The following is a 10,628-nucleotide window of genomic DNA, read 5'->3' on the forward strand; positions in this document are numbered from 1 at the left end:
GAAAGAAATCTCATGTGTTTGTTGCTTTAGGGGGGAAAAATCCCCTGTATTAGAATGGGCCTAGGTGGTGGGCCTACCACAACACAAGCTATGCTAAGTAAAGGAAAGATGGATAGAGTTGGAGAAAAATCTCATCCAACTAAAAATTCCATTTATGGCTTATTTGTCACCTTTTTATTGGCCATGGATCCTCTCCAGTTAACAAACTGGAGTGGAAGAAAAAAAAAAAGGAATTTTAAAAATGATTTTGTTGGGCTTTCTTTATATGGTGTGGTTGATAATGGGGTATGGGGTTCGTTTCATTTGTCCCATACAACCAAGTTGGGATTTGGGATTTGGGGGTGAGGGGACACTTCATGGAAGCTTCTTCCTCTTCTAGTTTATCTTAAAAAGAATCCATATGGGTTAGAAGAAGCACTGCATGTGAAAATAAATTATTAAAAGCTGATATATGTATGTTTAGCATATGTACGGAAAAGTCTTGATCATTGATAGGGCCCACTTGATACACATAGGCCCACATACCCACAACCATGGTGCTCAAGGCGGTGGATATGGGTTGGGTTGGGTTGTGGTTTTGCACTTGGGCCCACCAAATTCATATCTTCCTTGTGATCCCTTTTGATTTTTCTTTTTTCTTTTTTTTTTTGGGTAGGATTCCTTTTGATTTGTTTCATCTATAAATAATACCTTGTGGTAAGATAAGCTACTTCTACTTGCAATAGATTTAATTTTTCATTTTTTGTGGGTAGATCTACTTGCAATAGATTTATAGTTTCTAACATGTTGACATTAAAAATACTAGATAAATATTCAAATTTGTAATTACAAAAAAAAAAAAAAAAAAAAATTTAGAAATCTTGGCATCTACATGATTTAGAGTTTTTTTTTTCTATGCTTCGTCATGTCCTTGTCAGGTAAGGTTTACACACAATCTCTTTCTTACTTTAGAAATGAAACTATTTGTTTTTGTCATGAAATAGAAACATGACATAAATTAAGTATATTTAAAAGAAGAACTTGCTCCCCATGATCGTCGGATTCCATGCTTATACATTTAGTCTTGCATCATACGGAAGCAGGTTTCTAAGGACTTGAGGACCTAGTAGATGAATTAATTAAATCTATTTTTGCAAATTTATAAAATATCTTCAGATTAGCTAGTAGCTCTTTGAGAAAGTTTACTTCTTTCATCAAATGTCCAAATAATTTGAGTTCTTTTTTATTTTTTGGTACAAAAATGGGGCTAAACAACCCAAAGGAACAAACAGAAAACTTAACTTAAACAAGACTCTCTATCTACCATAAGAATTCCTTCAAACCCAGCTGGAGGATTTGGGAAGAAAGCTCATGGCTCCAAGGGACAAAGTTGCACCCTAGACATTTAATTAGCGGCTTTGTTTGCTTCTCTACCAAGATGAACAAACCTCACCCTTCCATTAATGCCTGAAAAGGGTTTTTATTTCCTCAATGAGGAGAACAATACTCTCTTGTGCATGCCTACAAGGGTCGAGGAGAGCAACAACTTCTTTAAAATTAGATTCGACTTGAATCTGACAAAACCCCAAACTCCAAGCCAACCTAAGGTCTTCGATGATCGCTATTAATTATGCTTCAAGGACTGAACACAAAGGAAACTTCCTTGCAAAACCTCCCTTGAACAGCCCCTCTTGATCCCGCAAAACACCCCCCCCACTTGCATATAGTTCTCCTTTCTATTAAGAGAAGCATCTACATTGCACTTTATCCGATCACCCTCTATTTGAGTTCTAAAATAGAGTTAAAAATCTCCAAGATTTCAGGAGTAAGTCATCTTTTATTATATAAAACATCCTTTACTTCACAAACCCTAACAGGGTTTCTTTGAAAATGCTTTATGAATCCAACAACAAATGGTCTTTTAGAAGTAAAGATAAATTTTCATGAATAAAGTAAGATAAAGAAAAGTCAAATCAAGAAGAATATTTTGGATGGATGGTCATGATCATTTAATATCTTTTATTTCAATTACATATAAAAATTACCTTGAAGATGTAGTTGATTTGTGTGTAAACTAGTGAAGATGAATCTCCAATCCAAAAAATAAAATAAAATACAAAGAGACCTAGAAGAGGGAGCAGGTGATCACCCAAGCCAGTCAAGTTGATGTTTGTGCTCTTGCATATATTCTATATAGATAAGCCTGCCCACAAGACACTATAATCTTGTATTATTAATCTAATCTATATCTTAAATGAAAATTTCACAGATAAGCTTTGCAAGCTACATTAAAATCTCTACTACTGATTGGTTAGAACTTGATCATTGAGCAAAGATATCCTAACACATCCATCTCCAATTGAAATCCATCTCCATTATCATCATATTCTGTGTGTTTAATAACTATTTAACTAGGGTTCTTTAAACAACCAGCAACCATTGTCATTTTCTATCCCTTGAAGAAGTTGTGTAAGATGTCTTTCTCACTTGAATAGATGAAGATCCTTTCTTTCTTTTCTCTCTTTGTCTTCCTTTAAATCTATAAATTTAAGGTGAAAGCATTGTTTGGACACATCTGATTGTCACTTTTATGCCCAAAATCCACTACTCTATCGATAATTTAATGAAGCTTTTATCCTATGTACGTATGATGAGAATCTTTCCTCATATTTGTTCTTTAGCTAAGATAGAAAAAAGGATAAACCAAACGCGCGGGTTCTTTTCATCACTTTCAAGGTCTAGCCCACATTATCTTCTCTTGTTGTGAATAGGGTTGCGGATTTTCATTGGTGGTTTGTTTCTTTTCCTCCCAACCAACCAATTCATTAACGTTTTCTTTTTCAAGTGTTCACACCTCGTTGTTCACACAAACAAAGTCATCTTAGGATAAGAACTCTTTTGATCCTCTAAATTAATCATGCAATTGATTATAGGTTAGACTTTAGATTTTTCAAAGGCAAAATCACGATTTTTTTTTTGTTTGATGCTTGAAAAATATCTACATGGTTCATAGAATGTAGTATATAAATTCATTACAATTAAATATTAGTTCAGTTGACAATGACCAACACCTCCTAATTGAGAGGTCAAAGTCAAGTTCGATCATTCATAATGGTATATATAATAGTCCCCAACCTCTACACCCCTTAGTTTAATATAAAATACCCTTTAAAAGAAAACATATGAATCTATTAGGATCGATCCAACCGTTGTGATCTCCCAACGGATCCATATGCTCTACTAGTATTATTAATTATGATAAATAGAGCTATTATTTTTCTTATTATTTACTATCCTAAATAAATCCAATTTTTTCCTTACATTTTAGAATTAGAGTATTAATTGAGAAAAACACCTAGCAACATAGATTATTGATACAGATGGAACTTTTAATTAAACAAGTAATTAAGCATAAACTCTGTTAGGATTTAAAGAATAATTAATAATCACAAATTGATGATTTGAAAAGAAAAAAATAATAATAATAATAACAATGACAACATGGCCCCAGTATGAAAAGTTAAAAATTGGACCCAACCTTATATGGCTTTCATTGACTGGAAGGCACCGCTAGCTCCAGCCGCCCTAAGTATCCATCCTTCACTCATTTGATTAGTAGTTGGGTCCACTAAACCTTGTTCATACATATAACTACTCCACTTTCCCTTACCACTTGGTATGCTAAGGGGATGCCTCAGGTGGGATAACACTATTCTCACATCTTGCTAGGTTGGACATGGTGGAACCTATAGAGGCCGACGTTGGATGAACATCTCGTGGATTCCATTAAATCTTAGTCGCCCAAAAGAACATATGCAGATTACATCAACTTAAGTAAATTAAATAACTCACTTTTTTTATTAATCTGAATCGAATCAATTTGTTGTGCGACTAAGATTTAATGGAGTCCATGTAGTGCCCATCTAACGCTAGGCATGCACTACTACGTCAGGGACACCAACCTAGCAAGATCCCACTATTCTAATCCTGAATAGTGGTTCAGTTGGTAAAAACCAACACCTCTAAGTATGAAGTCAGAGTTCGAATCACCTCGGGGCCAGAGACAAAGATCGCCTTATATTATGTAATACCCCTATCCCCAATATAGACATATATTTATGAAAAAAAACTCATCTCTAAACAATGATGATGAGGTGAGACTCCCTCCTATAGTGGTGGAGTTTTCTTACAATCAAGAGACCTTCCTTCCCCCCCCCCCACTCCTAGTTTTTGAATTTTACCTTGAGAGACCTCTCTGGTCCACTTTTCGTAGGTGGAATGCCAGCACTTGGCGCCTCTTATTAGAGAAATTTTTTAACGTTAAAGACAATAGATATAAATGCCATTGTTAATTATTAGCTTTTAGGATATTTAACAAATTCATAAAAACCAAAGCATACAATTCACAACTACCGCAAGGCTAAAGAACTGAGGATGAAAGATTTTGAGCTTGAGGTTGGTTTTTTTTGGCAGAATTCTTCCTTCAAGGCTTCAAGTATATAAGACATGTAAAAAGTTTAATTGCTCAAAGGTATGTGGTTTTCTCTCTCTCGAGTGTGTGCGGTGAAAGGGCGTGAAATAGTACTACTCTTTACCTTTGAATTGAACTCAATTATACCCTAATTAGATCAAATTTCACAAATTCAACTAATACACCGGCATGTCCGAATCAAACCAACCACAACATTAATTCTATAACGTACAAGACAAGCAAAATCTCATGTCATCATTTTTTATTTAATGTTAAAGAAATTTGATTATTACTAAAAGTTGATTATTTTTATATTGATAACAAACATAAATTGACTTGAAAAATACTGTTCGTTGAAAAACAGAAGGTGCCTTAACTATTTATGGCTTGGTTTTACCAACACTCACATCACAAATACAATTCTATATAAATATTAAGAAAAACTTTTATTGTTTTTCTAATTGAAAATTCATATTTTTCTCGATCAAAGTATAGATATAAAATTATTAAAGTTGAAACAATTAGCTTTGGTATCACTACCTTGAAGAGAAAAATTCACCCAGACAATGACAGAATAAATAAAATCAGTTTTCAACTACTCTAATTCTTGCTTTAGGGAAAAACCTAACCTGTAAGATGAGCTTCTCTGTCTTTGTAGACCCATCAATATCAATATCTGTCCTTGTATGTGTTTAACTCATGAGAAGAGACCCTAAAATATCTTTCAGCAGAAAAATATGACTTAACTCTTCCCTGAAGATCAAACATGACATTGTCAATAAATGTATTCCATTCTTATGGTTCTTGAAACCTAGTTGAAAAGCTGTTTTTCTTACTCGGCACCACACATGCTGTGTGACTAAATTCAAATCTTCAAATACCCAAAACCAGGTGGTTTGGCACCTTTTGACAAAGACTGCAAGAATTTTAGGGTTTTATGGTGTAGTTTTTTTTTAGCTTCACATGAAGAATACTTTATTCATAATCAAAGACCAACCAAGTCATCTAAAATTTCTTTTTTCTCTCTCTTTCTATAAATATAGAATTTTTTTTTTAAATGTTGGTTTCTGTCAAGTTGGTTGTTTTAGGTTAGAGAGAAGATAGATAAGCAAACATTTTAAGATTCAAATTCAGAAAAGAAATAGTATAGAAAGACATGCATGACTTCTTCTCAAAGTGAGCAGAAGACCACTATGACATTTTAAAAAAATAGTTTAATTAAGGTGGTTGGGGGTTCAACATAATTGGAAGCATATTCAACTCTTTCCTTCATATTTCTCTATTGAGCTTGCAAAATTTTCAAATTTTAAATTTACAACATTGGGTTGTGCTTCAGTGTTGAGCAATTAATGCAATACCGTGCAGTCTACAGTCAAGATTTCTACAGTTGCTGCACATTAATTATGTAGTACCCAAAACAAGACCCTAAAACATCATGTGGTCACTAATTCGATCTGCTATGTAAATTATTGCCCACCATTCTTTTTCATACAGTAAATAGTTATACATGAAGAAAACAAGGGTTTGCATTTGCATGAACAGAGACTTAACTCTCTTTTTTTGGGGTAAAATATATGAAAAGATACTACTTCTTTTGGTGAAATGAAAAGAGACTATTCCTGTAAATTGTTGGGGTTCTCTCTTCTTCAAAGATCAAATTCAATCAAATTATATCTCAAATCATTCAACTTTGTCAGAATTGAAGTCTTAGCATGCAATGGCTAGAAACCTATGATATCTGTTATTGGACTATTTACATAGTAAATTCTATTCACAGTGGATTAACTATGGACACCCCAACTTGTACAAAAATATACTTATGTTACCAAAACAAGAAGAAAGGATAAAGTTAATTATTAGCACCCAGGCCAACTTGTCAACTTGGTGATGGTGAAGACATGCTATGACTCTGGAGGTAGTGATCCATTACATAGTCATATTTTGATAGTATTTCAGAATTATCAAAAGAAACCTAGCTAAAGAAATGACTGAAATATCCTAGAAGGCTAGACAGACCAGGTCAACAACCTTGAATGGTTTCATTGACTGGAAGAAGGCACCGCTCCAGCCGCCATGTTTTCAACCTTACCTGGATGTCATTACCCATTTGGTGATCGAGGGAGAAATTGACCTTATTGGTAACAAATGGAGGCCAGGCCACATCACCATCTTTATCACATATAACTACTCGACCTCCATTTGCCATTTGGCAGATAGTTTTCTCTTGCATTGTCTTTGCAAGACAAGTCGTGAAGATTCATACTTTCTTCACAAGCATTGAGCTGTTTATCGTGACAAGCAGAGATTACAGGTGAAATTCACCGAATTAAATTTTGTAATCGATAATTACTGATTTGTTTTTTTGCAGAGACGATTCCTTGATTTTCTCAAAGTTAACATTGAGGATATAATTCAATTGTCATGGTATTATTGATTACCTACATGATAAACGTGGTACTGGAGACTATGAGTGGTTTAGGGGACATAATTCAATTGTCATGTTCTTTCAGTCATGTAATTTAGGTATGTTTTTTAAGTCTTGTAATTTTAAGTATGTTCTAAAGGAGGAGAACTTTGTTGCTATTTTTCTGGCATGGAGGGTTCTATCTTTAATGTGTGAGATAGTACGGCCTCTATCCAATCCCTGATTTTGATTGATCAATCAGCCAAGAGTTTAGCACATTAATAAATTTCAAAGGAGCTTAATTAAAGGAGCTTATGCAAGGGTTCTATCTTATAACAAGATTTGTTGAGGACCATTTGTATAATATGTATCAAGTTTGCGGTCATTTGATATGCCAAGTACAAAACACAATCTTCACAGACCCAGTTAAAGTTGTTTCAACAAAATGTATATATATATATATATATAGCCTTTATTAATCATGGTTCCAATTGAACTTCGTTTATAACTTATAAATTTAAAAATGAAAAAGCTTCTAAATTTTTACATTAGTATGGAATAATTATTCTTGTAAAGGTGTGGAAGTTCTCATGATGCCAGGGTAGGACAGCAGCAGAACAGTGGGTTTTGTCGGTAGGAGGCAAAGGAGAGAGAGTGTTGGTTTTCCTTGTCAAGGAAGAGAGAGAGAGAGAGAGGCTGAGAGAATTTTATTCACTTCCAAGTTTCAACTGCTCTCATTGTTGTTGCAGGCAGAAACCGGACCTTTAAGATAGATATGATGAACTTCTCTATCTTTGTAGACCCACAAATATCTACCCATGTCTGAGCTCATGACATGGGAACCTAATGAAATACCTTCTAGCAGACAAGTAAGACTTTCAAAACCCTTGTGATGTTAACTCTTCCCTAAAGATCAAAGGGTCAACACTGTATTCCTTTCTAATGGTTCTTGAAACTTAGTTGAAATGGTGTTTTTCTAGATTGGGCACCGCCACATGTTGTGACTAATTTCAGATCTTCAACAACCAAAACCAGGTGGTTTTGGAACCTTTTGACAAGGACTACAGCAAAATTTTCATGGTTTTATGCCATAGTATAGCTTCACATGATAATATAAAGCAAATGCTGCAATAATATTCAGTCATCCAAGTCATCTAGAACTTTTTTTCTGTATATTTTTTTATTCAGCTGATGAAATATTAGATGTAGGTTTCTGTCACGCTTGTAGTTTGAGCTAGCTAGTTAATCAAATTATAGGGATGCAGTCAACAATAGAAGCAAACAGTTGAAGATTCAAACTGAGAAGAAAACAAAAATTAAAAGGAAGAAATTTAGTCAAGAGTGGCATGCATCACGCATGCATGACTTCCTCTCAAAGTGAGAAGAAGACTACCATTGGTACCTGAAAGAATAGTCTAAGTTGGGTGGGGTTCAACATAATTGAAATCATACAACCCTTTCCTTTGTATAAACCTAAGAAGGTTTCAAGACTTCTCTTTCTCTTTCTTTTTCTTTTTTGAAACTCAAAACATCATGTGGTCAGCAACCTTGCTGCGTAAATCATTATCCACCATTCCTTTTTCATTAACTTGACCTTATAAGTCTCTCTCTCTCTCTCTCATATAATAATACAAGAAGACAGGAGGATTGGCATTTGGTGGATAGAGAGTACACATCTGGTAATTTGTTGGGGTTGTCTCTTCACAGAGATTAAATCCCAGATTTCCCTCAAACGAATTAATTCAATGGTTGGCAACTTTGTTTGGTTTAATAAGGCAAAAGTGCCAAAACTATGAAGACAATGATGACCATCAGTGACTTGATTGGCTAGTACTGTGGGGCTTGTATGTATGTTTAGGTAACCCTCAACTCCTTCGATCTGAGACTGGTCACTGACATGGCATTGAAGTTGGAGAATAAAAACAAATTCTGATGGGTTTATGCCAAATCTTCAAGTCCAATCTTTAGGGATCTTCAGGATTTACAGGAAACAAAAATTTGCATGCTTTAGAGACAATATCAAGTGAATATGATGAAAATTAAGGACACAAAGAGATGGAACTTTCAAAATTTTGACTTAAACCAACCATCCTATTGCTAATTGTTGGTTGTAACCCCTTGAGCTCCTTCTTAGACCATTCTCATATTGTTCATTTTCAACTTTTGTTTGAACCAGTTCCTCCTGCTACAATGAAGTCTTTGAATGTTGTCCCACATACAGCTCTCCATCTGGAAGCTCTGCCATTTTCAAACCTCTAGATGCAATAGATAGTTGGTTATCAATTATCATTGTGTTTTGTATACGTAATGGGTCCCAGCTTCCGTTCTGTATGTGGACTGATACAAGAATCATTTTGTTTGGTTTTAAGAGATGAAAGGAATGAATTTTGGTTCAATTATCTTGGTAATAACTCCATTTATCTCAATTTGATTAATTAATGGGAAAGATCCTTACCTGGATTTGCTTTCCTAAATTATGGAGTATCTGCAACGGAAGTAAATTGAATACACGTCCTCGTTCCTCCACCAAAGCTCCACTAGGGTGATTCCACAATCACTAGGAAAGGTAACAAGTTCCACAACCCAAATGCGGTGTGGAAAGGATGGAAGAGTGACTAAAGAAAACCCATTTGCAGCCAATGATGTTATTGATATTGGATTTGGAATGAGAGACCAAGTACCATTTTTAAGTAGGGTGAAAAAGCTTCATGTAATGCAATCACTTACTTTCTTGGCGGTGGTTACCAAAATATTTAGCTCACATTTAGTCATTGTTCAGAGTTGGGGTTTTGGCCAAAAAAGTTTAGGTTTGCAAGAAACATCATTATTTCTAGTTATCATAGGATGTTTATAACTTGGTTCAATAGGCAAGTTTGGAATTTGAACTGGTTTAGTGGATAGGGTTTGTGCTTGAACCATTTCAAGTGGAGTTGGTTCGGTTGGGGGTTGGTGTGGATTATTTATAGCTGATTGAAAAGCGTTATCTAGAGGAGAGGGTGAAGGTGTTTCACTCATTAAAGGACTATGTGAACTATTTGAGGTGGAACAATGATGGACATTGGATGGTGGTGAGAATGACGATAAATGTGTGAGCTGAATTATGGGAGGTGATCCAAGGAGGGATAGTAATTGAGATTGAGATAAGGGAAGAGATGGTTTATCCTCACTAAATGGGAAGCGCATTTCACTCAAAAAAACATATCAAATAAGCATTATAATATTTCCACGGAATCTATCCAAGTAGGTTTATTAACTCACAGAACCAACCATGAATGGTACTCGATCCCTCCGAAAGATCAAACTTCTTGTCCTTAAAATGTCTCAACCGTAACGCATAGCATGTTGCATCCAAAAAACGACCTTATACAGGGTGCGATTGAATCAAACATTTCCAAACAATTTAAACAATCGACATACACTTACCATTGACTCCTTTTTTTGTTTGTGCCCCTTTGTAGGATTGGTCGAAACTATCAGTCTCAAATGCATGAGGCCAATATTTCCTAAAGTAACCACATCAACCCTTCAGGTTTGACCATGTCTATTATAAGTCACTAAGCCCACTTTCAACTGGCCCATTTTGTCCACGGGACTCAGCACAATGATATGAGCAATGATCCATCCTCTCATTCCAATGATCACAATTTTGCACACATAGTATGATATTCCACCCCCAAACTGGTGAAAATGCTTGATTCGTCGATCAAACAAAATTTCTACTAATAAAAGTTTAAATTTATGAAAAATTCCAAGTACTTCAGATTTCAAAATAAA

The sequence above is a fragment of the Hakea prostrata genome, chromosome 6 (assembly GCF_041222555.1).
Source record: "Hakea prostrata isolate BN-2017 chromosome 6, UWA_Hpros_2, whole genome shotgun sequence".
Classification (NCBI taxonomy): domain Eukaryota; kingdom Viridiplantae; phylum Streptophyta; class Magnoliopsida; order Proteales; family Proteaceae; genus Hakea; species Hakea prostrata.